We start from the raw sequence: 25,154 nt of genomic DNA, 5'->3' as shown, positions 1-25,154 counted from the left end.
TTAATTGATTAGGTTCTCATTAAGGTCAAAAGTACACTTGGCTGACCAGAGGCAGCCAATTAGCACATTGTCAGCCATGCTTATTTACATTGACTGAACATAATGGTAGTTATTTGACTGTCAAGTCACAAGGTCACCGAATCTTTTGTGCACTTTGCCCTCTGAAAGGGCAATAATCATTCAGACACCAGAAAGCATTCATAACAAAGATTGGGTTTATTACTTATTGACTTAAATCACTCTTAGAAACAGGTGTTTCATTCTCTTTGGACAAATGATATATCATTTCTTTGTGAAATACTTGAGGTCTGGGTGAAATTCTGTGGCTGATTGTGTCTGAGGATTTTTGTTCAGCAAGCAGCTTGCACTTCAAACTCTAAATAGCTTTTTAAAGAGCAGACCAATCCAATGACTATATCCCTTTTGCAATAGAGACTTTTCTCTTGCTCAGTGATTACAGCAAGTTGGAGCTAGCTGGGCACACTCGTGCTGAATTGCCGCTGGGGCACCGGTCTCCAAGTGGAGGGTTAGAACCACATCTGAGTCTCACCTTAGTGAGGAGATTAGTATGCTTCCTAAATACACTGCTGCTGACATGGGATATTGGATATTTGCTGTAGAACAAAAGAGAAACAAAACTTCAAGGTTATTCATGAAACCAGGAATCTAAAATTTCTGCCTGGAGTCCCAGTGTTTTTTATCATCATGTATCATTACGCCTAATTTATATGGTGGTCATGTAACTAGTTGCATTTGTTAACATTTTAATTTTTTTCTATGTATCCCCTTCGACTTAAATTTAGCAGCGTTATTGCTTCAATTTTCTATTACTGATTCAAATATCACTGATGATTCCATGAGTTACATTTTAAAGAGAAACTTTTGTTTAATGCATCACTTTTACAACTTGTGCCTCTAAATCTCACTGGATCCCATAAATCAGCCTAGGTTTTTTTCCTTTACATCCTGCCCTCCCTAAATATGCATCCCACGAAGCATCACATTCCATCCATTCTAGTTCCTGAATATCATCAATAAATATAAGTACTCTCCATTTCAACTCATTGCCCCTGCCTCAGTTCAGCAATTTGTCTCTTGATTAAACTGTTGTAATGCCTTTTTACTGGTCTTCTAAATGATTCAGTGGCCCTCTGTTGGCATAACTATCTTCCCACTCGAGTGTGATTCTTTCAGAGTAGAGTGATATATTTTTATATTGCATCCCCAGCAAAGTTAGTGTTTGGTATATATATAGGCATTCAGTAAAAATTTACTGAGTAAATAAATAAATGGCCATAATTAACTTTATGCTACATATAAATGTAAACCTTGATAAAATAGTAATTTCTTATGATTTAAGAACTCATTAAATCAAATTTTTCACTACTATTAAATTATGAATTAATACTCTCTCAGACTGTTATAAGAAGCAATGAGTTGTAATTCATCCATGTGACTAAACCGACAGCATTGAATATGAAGACAGAGAGTCCAAATCAAGGGAAAAAAATTACTGCCGTAATTCTTGAGTAATTAACTACCAAGTATATATAGAAAACAAATGCATATACGATCAAAACATTTGTTTTGTAGGATCATACGATTTTCTGATGATTCAACATTAAATTAATAGTTATTGTTTACATATTGTCTATCAAGTACTGAGAATTCCACATAGATCCTCTACCATCCTCTCAAGAACCATGTCATACAAATAATCATAATTGTCATTTTATGGATAGGAAAACCGGTTTCCCAGGGTAACTTATCCAAAGACACATAACCCAGGTCTCCAAAGCCTAAGCTCTATCTACCACATGAATCTGACTCTAGTAAGTTTGCCTCCTTCTTTCAAACTTTGGGCAATCTATTTAACATTGTTCTGAAACTTCATGAAGTGCTGTCTAGAGGTGCTTCATATCCAATACTTGGCTGGGGGTGGCTAATCAGCAAAGCCAAAGGCGAGAAAAATGACAGTAGCAATTAAAGGTAATGTGACTCAGTAGTTAAGACTGCAATGGCTTCCACATCATACAGCCCCACTCTTGAGTCCCAGTGTGTTGTGCACTGCCTGTGTAACCTTGACCGAGTTCCTTGATCTCCAAGTTTCAGTGCAGTAATCTTTAAAATAGATAGTAATAATAACTACCAAGGGGTGTGTGAAGATCAAATGAGATTATGCAGATAAAAATGCTTAGCACAGTAACTGGCACATCATAATAGCTCAGTAAATGTTAGTTATTCCTGTTCATAAAGATTTTCTGCCAAAATGAATGGTTTGGGTTGTATGCCTCTGCTTATCCTTGGTTGGATCTGTGTGCTCTGGTATTGCAGAATATCCACCAAAGTCATATATTAGGCTGACACCCAGCTAATCATCTGGATATAGGTTGAGTTAAAGATATGATATTCAGGGGCGCCTGGGTGGCACAGCGGTTGAGCATCTGCCTTCGGCTCAGGGCGTGATCCCGGCGATCTGGGATCGAGCCCCACATCAGGCTCTTCTGCTATGAGCCTGCTTCTTCCTCTCCCACTCCCCCTGCTTGTGTTCCCTCTCTCGCTGGCTGTCTCTATCTCTGTCGAATAAATAAATAAAATCTTTAAAAAAAAAAAAAGATATGATATTCAAATATTTAAGTTTGTTAGGGACTCTCTTGATTTTCATGATCTCTACCAAGTGGACAAGTGGTACAGAGAACATCCTGTGCAGAGCTACTCCTAGTCCCTCATGCTACATCTCAAACATGCGTAAAAGACATTCACCTCTTTGGTGACTCACCACATGAACTGGTGTTATAATAAGTCACACATTAAATTCTCAGGACTTGGCTGTTTGAGCACCAAGCTCCATGAGTCACTCTTAGTTTCATCGTATTAGAATTATGAGGAGTTTCGCTCAGAACCAAAGCGATACCTTGAAACAAAATCCTCTGGTGTGGATCAGCCATTTGTCTCTTGTGCTTCATTAGTACCTCCATGATTAGAAAGCCTGTGGTTTGGGGGGGGGGGTTGCCTCATCTCCCACTTGATCTTGGGCCCATTACCCTACTGGCTGAAGGAAAATATATTTATATCATTTAATAATAAGTTTTTAGAAGAGCAAGCTGGCCAATTCTCACTGTTTTATTGCCTTTACTTATATATGAGACAGGCAGATACAACAGATATTTTATTGGCTTTCCCCCTTTACTGAGATGCCATTGGAAGCTCTACAGTTAACACAGAGAAGGAACAAGACGAATTTACCACACTGAAGAAGTATGTTGACTTGTGCAATCTCTGTTAGTTAATAAGCATTTACTGAGTCCCTGTTATGTGTTTATAACATAGATCCTGTGCTAGGTGTTGGGGATAATGTCCCAGATTCTACAGAACTCATTTGTACTCAAACTAGGTAGAAGTGAAACACTGATTTATACTCTTCCTTAAGATAAAGTTTAGAAATTTTAAATAAAATTCAACCATTAATATCAGGTTAAACTCTTATTCAGATATCCTTGGAATGATCACAGTTGACACTTAATATGTGGTATGTAATCCTGAATTAAATTTTCATATTTTACTGTTTTTAGCATGTGTAGGTCAGTCCTTTATTGTATCAGACTGTTAGTTATTCTAATGTTTTTTTCAATCAAACACTTCTTATTCTATAACAACTAGTGCCTCGCCTAGTTGTTACCTATTTTCTTTGTGCTCTGTGCTCATCTAAAATAAAGCATGAAAGTATGGTTTGCCTTTTTCCTTAATTTTTGGTTTATTTTAAGTGAAGGAATTGTATAAATCCACTGGAAGTAGAGGGATATTCCTATTCTTTGTTCAATTTTTACAGTATTTTTGTTTTTACAGTATTTCATGATTTTCAATATTTGTTCTTGGCAAAAATCCTCCCTTATCATTCATTGTGTTGCTTCTTTTTTTTTTTTTTTTTTGAGATTTTATTTATTTGACAGAGAGAGACAGTGAGAGAGGGGACACAAGCAAGGGGAGTGGGAGAGGGAGAAGCAGGCTTCCTGCCAAGCTGGGAGCCCACTGTGGGGCTCGATCCCAGGACCCTAGGATCATGACCTGAGCCGAAAGCAGACGCTTAATGGCAGAGCCATCCAGGTGCCCCTCATTGTGTTGCTTCTGAAATGGATTCTTTTAGCAAATATTCATCGAACACTCCTCACTATGTGCTGGGTTCTCTGTTGCTGCCCTCATGGAACTTAGATGCTAATAGGAGGAGACAAAGAAATAGACTGGGTAAGGGAGATGGCAAATGGAGGTAAGGATATAGGGGGGAAGGGGATGTTACATTAAATAGGGTGCTCACAGATGGGCCCATTGAGAAGGCATCAGTTGAGCAAAGACCTGAAGGAACTAAAGGATTTAGCAAAGGAGGTCACCAGCATAGGGCAATCTAGGCCAAGGAGACAGCCAGTACGAACATGATAAAGTGGAAGTGTTCAAGGTTTCAGGCTTGTTTGAGAAGTAGCAAGGAGATTAATGTCACCAAAGCAAAGTCAATTTATAAGAGAATGCTAGAAGGCAAGGCCATAGAGGTAAAAAGGAGAGGGCCAAGGATTGTACCAGGTCTTACAGACCTGGGGAAGGAATTTGGCTTCTACTCTGAGTGAAATAGGAAGCCAAGAGGGTTTTCAGCAGAGGACTGACTGGATGTAACTTGTATGTTAAGAGTATCACTTGGACACTGGCTTGAGCATGGACTTTCCCCAGGGTAGAAACAGATGGACCAATTAAGAAATTATCTCAATAATCCATATGAAAAATGATAGTGACTTGGATCAGGACAGTAACAGGGAACTTGGTAAGAAGTGGTTGGATTCTGGATATATTTTGAAGGTGTAACTGACAGGATTTCCTGAGATAGAAAATGAGCAGTAAAAGGAAAAAGGACTCAAGGAAGATCACAAGTTTTAGGGCCTAAGCCACAGAACATGAGAAGGTAAAAGTCCTTTCCTACACACTTCTTGCTCCTAATGATTCTATATGCCAACTCTATTTATAAAACTGATTTAACTTCTATTTTACTCTCATATACTTAGAAGGTAGAAACCCAACCAACTCGAAAGTTCTAATAGCACTCTTGGTAAATTCAGAGTATCTCTATGTAAATTGGTATGCTAGCTGTCACTTCTGAGGATAACACCCTTTCTAGTATTTACTGGATAACATAATGTCACCATGAGGATACTTGGAATGCACAAGAGAATTAGATGACACAGTCTTTGTCTTTTCTAAGCTTATTGTTTGTCTTTCCATCTAGGTAAGCAGAGATCCAAGTCAGCCTGGTTTTTTATCTCAGGCACAGGGCCTAGATATAGGGGCGGGTGTTTCAGTTAGCCTTGGACCTCTGTGTGACATAAAGGGAGGTCCAGGTGAGAAGTTCTAGGTGAGATGGCTTTGGGGAACTGAGACCCGGTATGAAATGTTAAGTCTCAAGTCAAGGGGTCAGGCCAACCCTAACAATCAATCACGAGGAAAAGACCTGCTCCAGAACACTGTGTATATTTTCCCAATTAACTCAGAAGGCATTTTCGTATCTCTTTTTTTCCTAAGTATTTAAGAAAGTTCTTGCTGTACCCTTCACACACTAACAACAGGGCTACTGTGGAGGTTGGGGGAAAGATGAATACATATGAAGAGAAACATGAATAAATGTAAACAAGCATAAAAATGTGTGGTATCATAAAAATTCATGTCCACAATGAATTGTCTTTATTATGCATCTTCTTTTTTTTTTTATTATGGACTTACTTTACTGTCATTTTAAGCAACTACTATTAACAGCATCTCATTTGATAATGACAAATTTGTTGACATCTCTCTTCTTTCTAGATTTAGTTGAACTCCAAGAAAACCTTTAAAATGCAAATAATTGATCATTTCTCATGTCTCCAAGAAGGTTTGGAACATGGCAAGCCTTGAACATGTCTTGGAAAGTATCATCTACTTCCAGAAAAGTGTAGGAATCCATATCTAATTCTCAGACAGATACGGACTGAGTGAACATGAAATACAGACTGTGGTCAACTTTAATTCTTTCCCACATCAGATTTTCATGAAACATTGTCATTTCTTTGAGTGAGACAAATGAATTTCTCTAATACTTTATACATCCATTGGTAAAATTCAATTCAAAACAACTCTAAGGTCAAATATAAATTATTTTGTTGTTATATTTAATTTTGGATTATCCTCTTGTCTTTTCTTTGGCATTAGAACAAATTACAATTGGTGAAGTCCCAAGATTATAAAGCACTACTTAAGCATTCATGTTAGCTATCAAGATTAGGGAAGAATACAAAGACTAGTGTGTTAAAGGATAAAGTTTCTGAGACCAGATGAGGCAACTTACACAGGTTTTAAGGAGAAAGTACAATACTCAGTTTTAGAAGGAAAGGAGGGGAGATAATATGTTTTGGCAGTAGCTTAGGTTCTTAATACAGAAGATATTATTTTAATCGTCTTCATAATTGAATCTAATAATATGCTTTCTCTATAATAGAAAATAGTATTTCCTATATCTCTGTGGGTACACTTCTCTGAGACTAAGAGAACTATTTGTAAAATGAGAATTGAAGAGGGATCATATTCTTTTAAATGACTTTCCTCAGCCCTTGCATCAGAGAGCCTGAGGCAGCCTCTGGCACTGAGCACTGGGTCAGACCCAAGCTGCTTGTACTTCTTTTGCTGCGGAGCCCAGACCCACAATCCTGGGTCAGATATGTTGGAGTCTTGTTCCTCTATCTACTCCAGTTGACCTTTAACAAAATTCTGACTGCTTTTCTCTCCATTTGTCTGTGAAGGGAGTTTTCATTTTATACTCTTCCAATTTAACAGAGGGAAAAGTTTAAAAAGAAAATGAAACACCCCTTCAAAAAACAAAACGAAAAAGTAGTCCACAGTCTCTCACTGTATTGGAGCCAAGAACTCTGCCAATTTTGCTCTCATATCTCTGAGTTGTACCCTGACCCTTTATATGACCAGTGGGGCTTGTTGCATAAGATCTATCTGGGCGCCTGTCTCAAAGTGCTATCTTTGTCCATATTTCAAAACACTCACAGATATTTTATCATTAATTAGTATTCATATTATGTCTCAAACAATCTGTTCAAGAATAGGGGAAGTGAACTAGTTGGACAGCTCTTCTGTTTGCCTAGTGATTAACATGGATGATGCATGGAGAGCCCAAGACTTACAAAGGGAGAAGGCGGTCAAATGTTGGGTAGTTATCTCCTGGAACATCTAGAAGCTCACCTACTTTGGAGGCTGGACTTCTCCAGAAAAACTACACTTGGCACACAGGGTAGGGAGACACAGACCTCTTTAAAAATAGACCCATGCCTTTTTGATTCACAGCATCCTGGATTGCTTTTCATCATGTTATCATGCCACTTGGGAGCTGGCTGGACTCCCTTGTTCAGTGACATATACTTCATAGTGTGTGTGTGTGCGTGTGTGCGTGTGTGTGTGTGTGTTTTAAAAAACCATTTGTTCTTTCAACCACAACATGCTTTGCATTTTTCTTTCAAATTTGTGGGTGTATATATAGATTGATCAAAATAATATTTTTAAATTCCGAACAATTTAGAAAGATAGTGGATGGGTGTCAGTTAATCTATTATGTTCCTCTCTTCCTCCTCCCCCTCTTCAGCTGCTAATCTTAGAACTTGTGTGCCAAATTGTGTAAGATATTCTTCCAATAGCTACATGTGTGACTCTTTTGTGAGCTCTACAGACAGTTATGAGGACAGATTTGCAGTTGCATATGGGACTGTCACATGATTTGATTGCCTTGTCTTCCAGGCACTGAGATTTCTTTTCACTGAGCTTTAATACTGAGGAATTTTTAGTTGCGATGGAAGTTCAGCAAAGTCTCTATTAAAGAAATTACACACCCCAGGAATGGGGAAGGAAAAAAAAAGTTTTTACTCAACACCACTCTGTATTTGGCATCTCTATATACTGAACAGTATATATGTTCATATGTTTACTTTTTCCAGTAGTGAAAAAAATTCGCAGAATTTTTATGAAAATCAAAGAGTTAAGAGCCTTTATTATCCTCCTTGCTCTTTTGGAGCAAGATCTCGTAGATGTCTCGACAGAAAAAGGAAGCAGATGCTTTGTAAAAAGGTCTCATATAATTCATGTCCAATTATAGAGAATGATCTACAGAAAAAATGTTATCTATCAACTGTTAGGAGCCAAAAATACTGTGCCTTTAGTCTCTGAAACAGAAAGGTGCAAATCCATTTTCAACTTTACAGAGACATATTAAAAACCCTCTTTTAGGACCCAAACACTACAGCCCCTCATACCATTGAACCACAGTGCCACCCTTGAGGGACACACAGCATCAAAACAAGGTCTTTCTCCTAATCTAATTTCAGATGTTTCTCAAGAATGAATAATACCCTAGTGATATCTGTGTCCAGGACATTAAGACATATAATATTTTAAAAGTGTTAATCACACATACCCAAAGAGCTTTTTTTTTCTTTTAATGCTCCGTGTATAAGATTACTCATCCTCATATTATTGTCACTCTGTAAAACAAATACAGTGGTTAATTTCTGAGAGCTACACCTATTAGGTTTGAAATCTTAATTTAGAAATAATAATGATGGCTAGCATATATCGATTGCCACCCTGAGCCTAAACTCTATAAAACAAATACTTTATATACATTACTTCTAATTCTCAAATTCTAACTCACCGTTATTATTATTATCTTCTTTTTCCCCATTGAGTAAAAACTTGGGAATAGCTTGAATAAGGAGAGAAGTATATTTTGTTGTTTCAGACCTTTATTTCCTTCTCATGTTTTAGGTTGGAGAAGTCTCGTACCTTGCGAGGGAAATTAAACCAACACCTTGCACAATGAAACTTGTGAGTGGTAGAACACAAGCAGAAGCTTCCGTATCCTTAAACCACACCCTGAACATTCTGGAGGCCACGCGTAGAGGCACTGGACCTCACCACATTCTCATGGCTCACTGTTACATCACGGGCAGCAAGTTCATTGCAACTGCTCTGGATTTCTGGCCGAAGAACTTAACGACACATAAAAAGGTACCTACAGTATCTATTTTTTTTCTAGTCTACAAAAGAGCAATTTATGAAAAGGTTTTCTTCAGACAATATCAAGTCTTTCTCTGTGCATTTCTTAACGCTTTGAACTAAATCTGGCATAATAAGATTTGATTGAGCTGTTATGTTCTGCTGCGTAAGTGGCTGTGCACAATTGAGAAAGAAAATTGCTTAATAGAAAGTTATAGTCATCACTAACTTTATCTTAATTCTCCAAAGCAATAAGTTAAGACTCGTTTAAGAGCAGATCAGAGCTCTTAGAAAATGTGGAAAATACTCTGATTAGAAACATTTCTGTCCATTTGGTATACTGTACTTTCTGGAAATGGGAGTTTATCTTTCTGATATTTTGTTCACTTGGGGTACATTTTATCTTATTTCTCTAAAGACATTTGAAAAAGGCCTTTTCTATCCACTCTTCTAAAATATTTAACAGAGATGATGTTTTTCAGCATGACATCTGTACCCTGCTTTGAGGTTGTAACTCCTACTTACCCCATTGACATCAAAAGCCATTTCTGAAATATACTGAATTTAGAATGTACCATTATTTATACTATTATATCATCAGAAAATGATGGATTTTTAAAATAAATAATAGATTAAGCTGATGATTGGAATTTACAAGAATCTGGTCTCTGTTAATATTAAAAGTTACACTGGAAATACCGTCATTACTTGCAGTGGTATTATTATCTACCTAGTAAATCTATGAGACATGAACAACCAGTAAAACTAGCAAGAGTCTTAGAAAGTTAGAGCTTCATCATGCTGCTAGTTGAAAAGGAATTATGAAAAAATCTTTTACTTTCTAAGTATCAGCAGTAACCAATTTAAAAAGAGAATGGAGGAAAAAAGACAATACGCACAGTAGCATCAAAAAACTGTAAGAAATTTCAGGACCTCTATAAAGAAAACCGTAAATCTTTATGGCGGGATGAAGATTTGAGAAATTGAAAAGATGCAGCATGTTTCTGAATGGAAATGATTTAAAGATACATGGTTTTAAATAGTTTTTATTTTTTAAATAAACTTAATTTCATTAAAATCAAGTCTCAAAGACTTGAGACACAGCGATTAGCTTAACACAACGATTCTGAAGTAGATACGGAAGAAGAAAGCAGGCAAAAATAGCCTGGAAATTTTTACCAAAAGAAGAAACTAGAGAAGAAGGAGGAATATAGGGAAGGAGAGGAGGATAAATAAGAAAGCCTCATACTGCCAGATACTAAACTATAATGCAAAGATACAATTAAAGTCATGTGACACTGGTACAGTCACAGATAATAATCCCGAACTTGAAATCTGTCTTAAACTTATGTGCTTTCATATTTGTAGAAGTGGATGTATTTCCTTAGATGCTGGCTGTTACTGATTTGGCCAACTTTGCTTTGAAGGTGCCTTGTCTCCATGAAGGTGTCTGCTCACTGCCACACCTGATAACAAGGTGGAGTTTGCCAGCAGTCCGTGCTAGCTCCCTCTTACTTGATTATTACACTTGCAGTTTCTCTGAATCTAACAGGCTCTACAGCTCTAATATCTGAGCTTCCAACTGATAAGGAAAATATTTCCTGGATTTGTGCTTTATTTTTGCTGTGGCTGACACATTTGAATTTGAGCTATTTCACAGATTTCCCCCTCCCCCACGCCCCTAGTGGCTTCGTTTGGTATTCAGTGCGAACTAAAAATAAGATGATATAAAAATTTTAATTATATAAGCTAAGCTTCAGTTTTAATATAGAATAAAAATATTTATTCATCATGTATTTCTTCTCACTTATCCGCAGATGTTAAGTCCCAATTTTCAAAAAGATGCACCACGGGAAGATTGTACCATATTTTCAGTGAGGCTAAGGGGCAAAATAAATACTGGTCATCTTTATAGATCTTGAAAAATAAAGGTGATCTCAAAGCATGCCAACCATACCCACTTTACAACTAAATGTAATGTAAATTACCATATCAAGCTGAAAATTTGAGTATTAGTGGTATTTAGTTTCCTGCTTAGCTAATGTCAGTTTAGGTACTGCTTACAGTAATTTGCTACAGAATCATTGTATGTAATTATTTTGCTGTTATAAGAGAATGCATTTATAGCTAAGAAGAAAATAAGGTTGGGAAAAATCATTTTGCAGAGCTGAAATTTATGGCCAGCATTCTAAGATATAAGGAATGTATCTAGTTTTTGTTTTAAAAATGACTTGCTATCAGAAGCTAAATGATGATTTTATAATTTTCTATAAAGTGAAAGAAAAGTGTTTTTAATTTAATTACTTATGCCTGAAAGGATGTTTGAGTATATTCTTCCTGGAGTAATTACTAATACAAACGTATCATAATAAGCTATTATACTCTTTCCAGACATTTTTTGGTTCTTTGGTTTTCTTTGAAGGTGCTAGGAGAGTACAGACTGACATAATATTATTCAACATGCTGATACTTTTTAGGATCATAATGTTGGTTGTTAAAACTTTACTAAATTGACTTGACAGTTTCAAATTAAGTATCATCTTGTGTTTTTCCTTTCTCCATATCTTTTTAATGACAGTGTCATATAATATGATGGTTTCATGAGTGGTTTTGCTATCTCATTCATCAGAGTAATCAATGGGGAAAGGGTCCATATGGGTTGTAGTCCATTTGTATTGGATAGGACAGATGGCATTATTGATAGATGGAAATATTCCAAATATTTATTGTGTAATGATATCACAGGGACTCTGACTTCTGAATTTTAATACTTTAATTTCTACAGTAACTGGCAAATTAAGTAATTTATTCAGTTACCATGTATCCATTTAATTATATCAATGTGTGAATTATAGCATTAATTACCTTTCAGTTGATACTTTATTTTACATGATGGGCATTTTTCTTTCTAAGTCTTTGTGTTTACTTATCTGATTTCTGACCAAGCCATCAGTTCAATCTTGAGGATTTTAAAGCTGAGAACAGTTTTTGGAGCAGTTATTAAGTTAAAGATAGGATTCCAGAAGTGAATGAAGTAACGGTTCTTCACCAGTATCACCTCCTGTGGGAGGCAGAGAGGGAAGGGGTAGTCTTAAAGACTCTATAGATTTGCCTCTTGCATAAATGTCTACCCCCAATAGATTTGTTTAAAATTATGTTCTAATATAAGTGTGAACATAAGGACAGAATGATATGACTCAAGTTCTAGTTATATTTCATTTTCTCAATTTGAAATTGAGTCATTTGAGGAAGGGTTACTGCCGGTATAGTAAAGTTAATGTACTGTCCTCACAAATGTTTGACGCCATCCCAAAATCACATTTACACTAGTAGAAATAAATGAAATCCAGTGGGAAAGAGGTCTTCACTTTTTACTGTGTATACTTTTGCATTGTTTAAATGCTTTTGCAATTGCAAAGTAAAAAATGATAGTTTGAATCATTCCCCAACTTCTCTTGCCATTGTTTTATTTTTAAAATGATATCAACCCCTACTATTGAAAGCCTGCTATGTATTTAAATACTATGTATAAAACTGTCTGACAGTACCCCCAGGTTACTTTGTATTTTATTTAGAAAGTATTGTAAATTCTTTAAAAGTAGTGACCATTTTTTCCTAACTAAAATTTAGGATACATTATCTAACAGCATTGTTTGTTGGTTTTGGGGGTTTTTTTGAATTTGTGAATTTGTTACTGTGAAAAAATTACAAAAGCATAAAAACTTAAAGGCTTTTACATTTAGTTATAAATTTGTCAATTTATAACTGACTGACGCCACTAAATTCCCAGTGTCTAGCCAACTGCCTTACACATATTGAGAGCTCAGTGTTTGTTGGTTGATAAACAAGAGAAGATGCTGTACACCACAAACGTCTGGAAACCTAGAGTTCGGTTCAAAGTTAGAGTGCGATCCCATGAACCAAATAGAAGCTTTAAGCTAAAGTTTTGAAAAGATCACTCTTTTTAAAAAGTTCTTATAGATACAGACTATGTAATCATATTGAAAGAAGGAACCGACCAAGCTTTATTTAATAACAACTGTGCAATAGCGTTCAGTGAGCCAAGAAGAGGACATGGTAACTTAGACCTATCCCGTTCAAGATCGATTGTCGGCCCTATGACTGAGAGCAAAACAGCACTATTTGTTTTCCTAATGCCCTGGCAAATACAAATGAACCAAATACACCCTGACGATTCCAGATTTCTCCAACACAGGAGACAGTTTCAGAAACACTGATTAAAATGGCGTAGATAATATTCTGATAGAAATCTTAGGACCAATCGTAAGCCAGGAAAAAGACCAGCACTAATTGAAGTGAAGTGGAGTCTGAAACATTCTACACATATTTACTGTTTCTTTAAAAAAATCAGTCTCGGTAGTATAAAAGGCACAGGGTTTTGTTTTGTTTCTGGTCACTAAAGCCTTTTATTTCCTTCATTTATGAAGTCACATACATGAGTGCTTTTGAATAAAATTTGGGGATAATTTTTACTCTGATCTTTGCATCTACATTTGCAGCCTTTACCCTTCCCCGATACGTTCTAATGTTCGCATTACTGATATTTGTCTCTCCTGCTCTCTCCTTCCTCCTTTGGTGCTCTTTCACACACTGAGAGACAGAAACAAAAACAGAAAGACATACCAGCTATTTCTTTGGATCATCAAACAGGAAACTTCTTCTCAAGCAACACTGCAATGTAGTTACGTTGTTATGTGGTTGTTGTTTTAAGATTTTATTTTTCCTTTCTTCTTTTCAATTTTGTATATTTGGAAAAGGTTTGCTGTATCTTCCCACTGATGGAAAGAAGAAAAAAATGTGTAGAACTGAGCAAATATCTAAAAATATTCGATCACATATACAGCAAACGAATGACTCTTTTCACTGTATTTTGGTAAGGTTTTTCTCTTAAAAGTTCTTATCTATAGTTTTGGGCATGACCCATCCTCTCCGCCCCCCCCAGAAAAGACCATACCTTCCTAAAAATAAAACATGAAGTCTAAACCTCAGAATTTAATTTGTGTCCTAAAAATTTCATATGGCCCCAAATTATTTAAAGACAAACAGTATTAAAATTGTGTCTTAAACAAGCAAGACCTATTTGGAAGCAAATTTTCCTTATAATATTTTAAGAACACTGGAATATTTATCCAATGAATCTTCTTTTTAAGACGTAATACTCTTACAGAAGAAACACTAAAAAGGTGCTTAATAATAAATTTCTAAATTTCTTCCCTAGTCAGTTGGACTTTGATCTAATCAAATTTGTCAGGAAATTAAATTTGTTTTCAGGCTACCTACTTAATTTCTGAAGATGGGATGATAGTAACTGATCATGCTGTGAATAAAGAAATAAATTTTGGCATACTAAGGCAGTATATAAGCTGAAGTTTTTGAACAAAGCAGCCTGTCAACCATGGTGCATTTAAGTACAAGAAAGATTGATGTTTGCCAAATGTCAAATCAGAGAGAAGAAAAATGTTTTCAAGCTTAGGGGACTGCCAACAATGAAAGGGAAAATAAATAAAAATTTAGATGTACAATATTGTTATACCTTGTCAAGGAAATGTTAATTGAAATCAGGTCTCCTTTTTGAAAACATAATGTAAAATTTTCACCAAAAGACTACACAAGAGTCTGACAATTAACGCAAAAGTAGAATTTTTAAAAGATAACAAGGAGATGGCTGACATTAACAAAAATTGTGCTGTTAGATAATCAAAAAGCTATGCCCTAGATTTCATTGTCAATGAACTCCTACCGAGTAATTAATATAATTGGTTATGTTACTAAGAGAAAGTTAAGAGTTTTGAGAATTATCGACATGAACCATGTGGGACTCCATCCTGAATTCAACAGTTAAAATATGCAGGTTTCTGTTTATTTATTCTGCATTATCAGGTTTATGACATTTATTTGGTAGCTAGATATTGTTGTGAATGTGCAATGATTTGAGTTATTAAAATACAGTTTGCTTATGATCCATGTTAAGAACATGCAGTGCATTCAAATAACTAGGTAACATTAGGCCTTTCATCTCCGAGCGGTATGTTTCATTTCCCTAGGGTTGGGATTAAATTGAGATTTTGTATTCATTTGAAGTAATTGTAATGAGAATATTTAACGTGGGTCAAATGGAGAATAGTGGCACCCTGGAAGTGCTTAGAAATAATTTGCCTTTTTTATACATTTTTCCACAGTGGGATTGAAAAAGATTACCACGCCTTGTTTAACGTGTTATATTGTTCTGTTTGTGAATCTAATGAAATCTTTGGCAGAAAAAGAGCACAAATTGCTTAAATGAATTTTAGAAAATAAGAAGGCATCTGAATCAAATAATTATACATTTGAAACACATGAGATACTACTAACAATCTTTACCTACAGAAATTTGGAGATATGTATATTTAAAAAAAAAAAACCTCTTAATATTTCCTTTTTATTCCCATAATGTAAAGTGGAAGAAAATTGTATTTCATTTGCCCACAGACTTGGAAAAGAATTGCTCAGCAGAGCTATGTACCCACGACAGATTTTTCCAGACTCTTTTTTCCCCTAAAGCAGTCTTTTTATTTGAGCCCGTAAGTGATTTTCCATCTTTCTCGCTGAAGTGCTCAGGTATGTTAGCACCGCGCGCTCTCTCAGGACATTGACTTGGTTAAAGCCAAGAAGAAATAAAGTATTTCTTTGTGCTGGTTATTTGTGAGTGCTGAACTGGATCAGCCTGTGAGCAAAACTTGGCCTGTCACTGAATGACCAGGTACTGAAAATCATGTAAAAATTTTATTAGATTGAATTGTGTCATGTGATCTTAGAGAAAGTTTCTTTACCAAAGAATGCAAATACTGATAAAATTCATTGAGCTCTGAATGATATTCAGAAGCTGTTTTAGTGCTGAAACACACCCAATGATTGCTTAAGGCTAGACTACACTGTCTCCAAAGAATATAAGTTGGGTCAAGGTAACAGGCTAAAATAATACAACATTTTCTAAAAGAGTTACAGGCTTTTGCCTTAAGTGAAAATGTATTTGTGTTGAGCACTTCTAGCATGGAAGCTTGTTTGAACATCCTGATAAATCCAGACATTACTTCGGGAAACAAAGAAGTGTCTTCCCAGTACCATTAGGCGTTAATATGTTACTGCAGCTACTATTCGTTGGTTATGCTTGATAAGGGCCTTTCAAATGTGCCCAGGAAACAGCCTCTATATCGTACATAGCAGACACAGTCCACATCAACACCTGCAACGAGTCAAAGACGCCTAGCAATAGCACTATAATTTAAGATTATTCTGGAAGTTCTAGACAATTCAGTAAGGCACTGAACTGCTAAGATTTATTAGAAAAAAGAAGAGCCAATTATCGCTTACATGAAATGTGTAATCACATACAATATAATTTAGGTCAAATATACCTAAAATTGCCCAGGGCTTACTCTTCCTGTTTCAGAAGGATATAGTAAATTGGGATAATAGGAATGGCCTTATATAATATGACTTTTTCTAATACATTTGCAGACTCTTGCCTTAAGTCAGTGTACATTTGTGTTGAGTATATTCTCAAATGGAGAATCCAAGGGAATCAACTGGCAAACTACTTGAACTAAAAAGAGAATTAACTAAAATTGCAGGATACAATATAAATAATATATTTTTAAATTTTTCATCCACCAATAATATCTTGATTTGGGGGTAGGAAAGAGGGAGTTCATATGATAATCAAAATTATAAGATAATTGGTTATATTCTTAAAAATTGCACAAGACCCCTGTCTGGAAGGAATTACAAAACTTTCCTGTATAACATACAAGACTAAAGCTTCTGAATGGGAATATTGTAAAGATGGCATTTAACGTTCAGGTATAACTTTAGCACATCAGTCAGAATTCTAGTGGGGTTATCTTAGAAACGTGAGGAAATTAATCTAAAGTGTTTAGGATTCGAAATAGCAAAGGACAGTATTCAAAATATTGATAAGTGATATGACCTATTAAATATGAAAATATTTTTCCAGCAATACAATGTTTAAGATGACATGGTACAGCTGCAGCCAGATTAGTAAAATGAAAGAGATAAACAAAATTAACCCTACATTTCTATGAACCAGATATGACAGAAGCTGCTAATAATGTAGATAGGATGGATTATTCAGTGAATGATAGATTTGGCTAGAATCTGGAAAGAAAAAAGAATGATACAATAGAATTCAGACATTAAATATAATTTTCAAGAAATTTTAATTACTCATGCTCATAGAATAGAAAAAATTAGGGGCATCTGGGCGGGTAAGCATCCAACTCTTGATCTTGGCTCAGGTCTTGAGATCAGGGTTGTGAGTTCAAGCCCCAGAGTGGAGCCCACTTAAAAAAACAAAGAAAAAATTGAAAATATTTATACAATATGAGTTTAGTCTGGTAAAATACATATGCAAGTGTGTATTTGCAAAACAAACTGGTAGGAATTACACCAGAATGATATAAATAATTTTAAAAGGGGAGGTGTTGGTATGATTGCAGATGATTTTAATTTCCTTCTTTATACTTTTTGTAATTTCCAGCTTCTTTCTTCAATTATAATATATAATCAGAAAAAAAGAGTTTTTGTCTTCGGATTTCGAAGTAGCCGTCATGGGGTCCCTGGGTTGCTCAGTGGTTGGGCACCTGACTCTTCATTGCAGCTGAAGTTGTGATCTTGGCAGGGTGGTGGGATCCAGGCCCGAGCTGGGCTCCAAGTGGCTGGAGTCTGCTTGTCCCTCTTCCTCCCGCCTCGCCCTCCACCCCACTCACTCGTATGTGTGCTCTCTCTCTCTCTCACTCAATTAAATGGATGAATAAAGCAGCCATCATGTTATCCTAGTATGTAACAAATATACATTTCCCAGCATAAAATAAGTACTGACTTGCTTTAAGAAGATATAGTTTTGTTGTTATTTTTCTTTTCCTTTTACAATGTACAATTAGAATACTATCTATATTGCATAGAGCAATGCTCACCATTATATTTCCAACATTTAGATAATGCTTTTTTTTTTTTAAAGTAATCTCTACACCCAACGTGGGGCTCGAATTCAGGACCCTGAGATCAAGTGTCACATGCTCTTCTGACTGAGCCAGCCAAGTGACCCAGCAAAATACTTGATACATAGTAGGCATGCAATAAATATTTGACTAAAAAAATACCTAATTAATCAATACAAAACTCATCTATTTGCAAAAATCTTAATGGATTGATACTTTCGAATAATCTTTTTCCACATTAGTCATTTTTTAAGGGTAAGATCTAATCAAGGAATGTCAAATCTTTGATTATCTAGTGTCTAATTTGAACTAATTAAATTTTTTCCTCTTTTAATTTAACCTAGGTAGATGTTGGCTAGTACACAAGGCAAGAACACCAAAAAAACATCTTACTGCCTTCCATTTTGCCATGCTAGCCCTAGAATACTGTCATCTTCCTGGTTTTGGAAACCTAACCGCCCTTCAGACTGTACCACCATGACACCTGTTATTCAAAACCTCTCTCCTCTATCCTTTCTTTCTTTGTTCTCTAGAGAACCTCTGGGCATTTGGCTTAAATTCCCCATTGCTTGAAATCTAACTTATTTCCTTTGAGGAGGCCAATACTTCTCCAGTGGGGGAAAGAGAAACCACTCTACTGCATCTCCCCTTTGAAGAGCTCAACCTTTAATTCTTAGGGAATCATTTTGCATTAAACCAACTGCCTGGAGTCTATATTGTAATAGCATCACATTGTCAGACCCTTACCCTTCTTCAAGCCCTCCTGCCCTCATTTTATGAGATGTGGGGTTTTTTTCCTCTTTCTTCTATCATATACCCATTCTCCTCCTGCATCCCACTCAGCATTTTCCTGTTCTATTCAAAGAGGATCTTCTTCTCCAAGGTCATTTATATTCAGCTATTTGCTGAATTATATTCAGCCAATGTGTTGTAGTTACTCCATTCTTTTTTATGGCATAGGACTATCCAGATAAAAGCTTGGTAATCTGTCATCCTTGAATTACATTAGAAAAATAAAATAAAATAATGACATGGAAAATAATTGATCGAGGAGTCAAGAAATTTGGGTTCTAGTCCTTACTGTTTTTCTCCTCAGCCACAAGTTAAAATAAATGGCAGTTAATTCAACTATGACCTCAGTTTTCTGAAAAAATAATATTCCCTTCTATCTCTAACATTGCCTTTGACCATTTCATTCATTTATTTATTCAACCAATGCTGTTTATCAAATTCTTACAGATTTTTCCAGCACTGTGTCAGGTATTCAGTTAGGATACAGAAATGATTAAGAGATAGTTCTCACCTCCATGATACAAGTTACCTTGCTTTCTGCATGAAACTTTGAGGGAGATGATTTTTCTATAACAGAGACGTTGAATCTTGACTTCTGACGGAGCTTCCTAGGCAGGGTCTTTTAAAAGTAGAGCATTAAATTTTGTAATATCACTGTATCAAAAGGACAATAAATTATTTTAAAAATAGTTTCTATATCTAGACATATTTGGAGTATTATTTTAAAATAATGCATTTATATTTTTTTATAATGACTTCCCAGTTGTACTTATGGTAGTATGTTACCTATATTCAACTTTTAAGAATTTTGAGCAGGCAACTTGCTTCCGTGATGACTTTTCAGATAAAGATTTCTGATCCTGTTATGCTTGCCATTAATTTCAAAATATAGGAAGGTGCATCTTTGGTATCCTTCAAGAAAAACTTGACACATTTCATGTTTGCTTACCTGAGGAAACTGCTTTTAAAAGAAAGAATAGATAGTTTTCCAAGATGAATAGTTCTTCCTGACTTACACTTGACTCAAAGGATAGAATAAATGAATAATTTTGTATGCAAGTTTCTTGGTTTGCTTACAACTTTCTGCTAAGACTCCAGAGACCTTTAAGCAAAGGATTCCACCCAGTACATTTGTTGTATGTGTATGTGTGTGTACATTTTTTTTCAGAAAGCATATGTTAGAAGGGCTATTAAGCAATTAGCTTCATGCATATAGATAGTTCATTTTGCACCAAACCATATGATGTGATTGGAATTTATAGAAAACCATCTTTCTTGCCAGGAATTGAGGCAAGTTAATTCTCTAGTTTGGAGAAGTGTGGTCTTATGGCTGCAATCTGTACCCTTAAAAATTAGGAGCCTAGTATTCTATATTTGATTGCTTAGAAAAGAATATAAAATATGAAAATTGTCTTTATTAAATATAGAAATTGGAAAAAGAAAAAGAAAACCCAAGTAGAGTACCTGGTTCATTTTTCATGCTCACTAAATGTCTGTTAACTTACAGTAAAATGAAACCAGCAGGGGTTGAGATTAGTTTAGTTTTGTTTTGTTTTTTATGAAAATATGTGCCATAAAGTTTTGTGTCCTTGTCAGACTTGGCCTGAGCTTTCTAGCAGTCTATACAAAAAAGGGGGATGCCATCAGTGAAAGAACCTGTAATGTCAATGAGATGAAAACAGACTGGCTGTTCAGGTGAAGCCCAGCTACTTCTAGGGATTTAATAACTCTTTCCAGAATGAATGAATGATACTGAAAGCTGCAGAAGATTTCTTCCATTTGCATTTTTAGGAGGTCCCTTGGTTCTTCACTGTCTTGACAGTAACCAGCAAAGAACTTCATGTAGCTATTTCTCAGGTCAATGGTCAAGGACAACTGCTTTTAGGGGGACGACACACCACCACTGCTTGATAGGATAATGTGTCTTAATTCAAAAACTACTCCAAAATACCTAGAAATCCTGAAGCAGAGGTAGATCGATTGCACACACTTCAGGCACGTATATATTTTCCATGTGTAGAATAAGATTCATTGCCACCTTTTAAAGTTCTAGTTGTGCTTTACAAAGGGAGTGTGTTACCATCTTGTCTCATTTTTCTGGTACTCATATCCCTGGCCACAACCATTAATCAGTAATTTTTTCCCTCTTTTTTGAGGGGTGGAGATTATACTAAAAATCCGCGGAATGTCTCCTACAGGATGTAAAATTCAACGTGATTGGCCTTTTGTAAATATTAAGCAAAACCAGTAAATCAAAATGATAAGATTAACATATTTTAGCAGAAGCATCCATATGAAAGGAAATGTTGACATTCTTTATGAAAGCTGCTTTTTCCCTTTACTGCTGCCATTTTTATTGTGGATTTCCCTGTTCAGCACTTAGTTCCAATTTTTTAAATGATCCATTTCAACACTAGACAGCAATATTCTTCCAGTCATATGAGTTTTTGGTTGCATTTTATTACATTAAAGATTGCAGAGCTCTACTGTGAATTATAGTATTAACATTTCTTGTATTTTAGAGGACTGTGTTCAGAAGAATTCATGTGACAGTCCAGGAATTCTTTGTTTGGGCCTTTGAAGAGGGAACTCCGATGTAATTTAATCTTTAGTGGTAACCGGGTCAAGAGCTCATTACATAATTTCAAAAAATTCAGAAGTACGAAAGCAGTAGATAATCCATTCAAGAATCCCAAGAGGTATTTGATTTAAAGTTGACTTACTTAGAAAAAAAAATAAAAAATAAAGTTGACTTACTCAGTTGAAGATGATAATACTTTCAAGTAGTAACCAATTTACCTGAATATAGTTTTTGCCCAGAACTTTGCTTATAAGTTAGTTGCCTGAGCTCAAAATGCAGTTTTCTTAGAAACGGTGCTATAAATTCAAGTCCATCCAATGGATACTTAAGTGCCAATGCTATCTCAACCCTTAAGAACTTACTTGCTGGTGTGGAAAAAAAGGCAAGGACACAAATAACTCAGCAAACCTCTTTTCAACACATTGTCAAGTGCCTGATAAAGCAAGCTCAAACATGGCAGAGAGCCACCACTGAGTTTCAGAGTCAAAAAATGCATAAATTGTTACAAGCTTATTCTATAGATCAGCTACCCAGAATTTGGGAGGTTTGTGCTAATATCTTACTCTCAACTGATTGTCATTTCTTCTTCTTCAGCATAAGTACCCTGCTACACAGCTACTCCCCCAAAAACGGAGGGGTGATAGAAAGCTGTTCTGGCTGATGAATAATCAGAACTTTGCTGGATTTAAGAACTTTACCCTTTTTTTATTAAGCTTAAAATCTCTACCAAGGATTCTCCTATCACTTAGGAATATGATTAATATTGACCTCCCCCCCAAAAAAATAACAAATTGTGAAAGCATTTTATCTCTTTTATATCTTCACCCAAAGTGGCAGAGTTTCTGACACCATAGTCTGTTTTCACTTGTGGTGAATTTATTTTGTGATCTCTTCAGCATAGCACAATATTCTTGTTAATATTTTTTGAGAATTGTTTAGACTGTTTTACCTTAAATTTCATGTTTGCATTTGGAAGCAAGTTTTTCTTTTTCCTGTGGATCCCATTATAAGTGTGATTGAGAACCCTATTCTATTAAATAAGGAATACCTCATCTTATCAATACTTGCATTTCCATCCTACACTCCCAATCGGAGAGGATATTTAAAATATTTAACATCTACTGTAGCACCCGCTCTTGACCCACAAGCCAGCCCACCCTTCCAGGTTCTTTTGTCTCTCCTGGGCTCCCTCGGAACCAAATTCCCATGGTGGCTGAAGTTCCCATAGCTTCAGAAGAGATGAGGACCAGCCAATCTGTGGGCATCCCTGTAGGAGCCACTGGCCGTGCCCACGAGGGAAGGCTTTGAGAGATTGACTGGCACAGGCGTCAACTAGTCAGAGTGAGAGCAGGTTTTTGCAAAGCAGAGCATGAACTCTTTACTCACTATTCCAAGGGCATCCTGAGTGAGAAGCCAGTGTGGCCAGGGCACTTTTACCAACCTGTGGGGGACGTTTCAAATATTTTAATAATCTGTGGAGCCTTACCTATAAATACTGAGTGTTATTTTTAATAACCCATCATAAGAAACTGCATCTACAGACTTAAGGCAATTGTGTGTGGATAAAAGGGCATTTTTAGCCTGCTGTCTAAGTGCTTCTTTGTCTCCCATACTTGAATAGAACTTTCTTCTACTTCGAATGTGGGTTCAGTGCCTGCAAGACTTTTGGTATCTGCTTACCCAAACTTTTGCCTCCTTCCTTCCTAAGCCTTAGTTTCCTCTTCTGTTAATGGTTTACATTATTAGTGTTCCAACATATGGCTACTGTGAAGTTTAAATGAAATAATACAGGTGAAACCCTTAGTGCAATGCCTGGAATAGCACTAGCCATCATCGCCTTTTCACAGGATCTGCAGTTAATAGATTTTATAGTCGTATATGCAGGTGTATAGCTGATTGGTACATTTTACTACATGAACACATACTGGGCATTGTGTTAGAACAAAAAGATGACCAGAAAAGTAGGTCATTATTGGGTTTGAGAAGTGTTCATGCTTTCAGACACTATAGGGCTATTGTGTACTTTGACAACTTGAAGAAGGCTGGGGTGGCAGGGGCTGATGTCAGCTCGTGGCTTCTGGGCTTTTATTCCTAATGAGGAAGAGGTATTCTTGCTCTCCAGACAGAGGGAGATCCTTTGTCAAGCTTCAGGTCTCCCTGTACTCATATATTATCTTTTCCTTTGACTTCTGCTCAAAACCAGGTAATAGAGCATATCTTAAAAGCACTAATGTCAGGAAACCCCAGGATCTTTCATCTCTGGGCAACATGAATGAGAAGATTGTCATAAAAGATATGGAATCTTAGGAGGAAATAAATAAAAATGAATCCTAGAGGGCAGCATAAAAAAAGTGTATAGAAAAACTCTGTTAACAAGTAAATGAGTATTTTTAACAAGGGTTTCTTGTCATCCTCTTTGACTGGCATCAGAGTCATTTGAACCATGTCATCTTAGGTGCTCTGAGCAAATGTCAGTTACAATCAGCTCTCCTGATGAAGACTAAACATCAAAATAGGAGTGTGAAGGAAGCGGCGTGCCACACCATTTGCTGAGAACTTCTTTGAGCCACGTCTATTTGTTTCCTCTTCCCTCTTGGTGTTTTCTCACATTCACGATACGCTTTTTTGTGTGTTCTGACTTTTCTTCTTGAAAGTCTTTATTCACAAGTGGGTGTTGTTGTCCCAGTTACCTATTGGTTTGGCCTTGACTAATTACTTAACCTTTCTTGATGTTTTCTTCATCATGCATGAGGGGGGAAAAATTCCTCAGGTGCATTTCGAAACCTCCCACCGAATTCTCTAGTTGTGATTTCTAAACCAAAACTGCTTGTATTATTGTAACTCTAAAATTTCTTGGTTTGATAAATACATTTTCCTTATATTTTTTGAAAGGGTCTTATTTAAAACACTTTCCTCCTGTTCTTTCCATGCAACTACCTTCGTTACTTCGCATGAACACTTCTATGACCATCTAGATTAATAAGTGAAAGCCAAGAATAAAAGGGAGAGAAAAACGTGCAGCTGATTTTATGTATGAGAAGGTATTAAACAATAACTGCAAAAGTTAAACTGTACCCAAATATTGGTACTTTATCTTTGGTTTGCATGTCTGTTGATATGATTTTCTTTGTTAAAGAAAAAAATCCTTTTTAATATTAAATGAAAAAAGTCTTTTTTCATGAAGTTGGGATCATTTAACAAAGCCAATTTAGTGACTGTCCCAATGTCTCTGTCCTTTCATTGTTCTTACAAAGGGGAAAGCTCAGAAAAACTTCTTATTTCAATGATACTATTTCATGAAAATATTTTTCTATTCAGATATTAATCATAGGTATTATAAATTTAGTTTCTTAACACATACATTATATTTAAGCTTGTTACTAATATTACTTTTGAGATGGAAGATACGAATTTAGTGTTATAAATGTGTGAAATATTCTTTGATGTATTAGATCTTTTAATATTATTCAATATAGCACATATCATTTTGAGTTACAAGCATTAACTTACACCTCTATCTCTTTCCCCCTTTCAAGATTGTCAGTTTCTAGAAAGCAACAACCTTGCCTGCCTTATGTTCATTTCTTATCAACACATAGGTTCTTGGCATGGTGCCTGGCAAATAGTGGGTGTTTTAAAATGCTCTGTAGATAAATAAATGAATGAGATGGATGTTACAGATGCACACAAATTGTGTAGGA

The 25,154-nt window shown here is 35.8% G+C and overlaps 1 long non-coding RNA gene across 2 annotated transcripts in view; it reads left to right on the top strand.

The window, feature by feature from the left end:
• Nucleotides 1–25,154, top strand: part of LOC148107047 (uncharacterized) — a 201,298-nt gene that overhangs the window by 92,871 nt on the left and 83,273 nt on the right. For both annotated transcript variants that reach the window (XR_015723158.1, XR_015723157.1), the window contains one exon: nucleotides 8,833–9,075. This is a non-coding gene — a long non-coding RNA (uncharacterized LOC148107047). The remainder of the gene's footprint in view (nucleotides 1–8,832; nucleotides 9,076–25,154) is intronic.

Source organism: Ursus americanus, chromosome 36 (genome assembly GCF_024610735.1).
Source record: "Ursus americanus isolate L20-20 chromosome 36, mUrsAme1.1.p, whole genome shotgun sequence".
NCBI lineage: Eukaryota > Metazoa > Chordata > Mammalia > Carnivora > Ursidae > Ursus > Ursus americanus.
The sequence above is the reverse complement of the archived record's forward strand: the minus strand, read 5'-3'. Positions and strand labels throughout refer to the sequence as shown.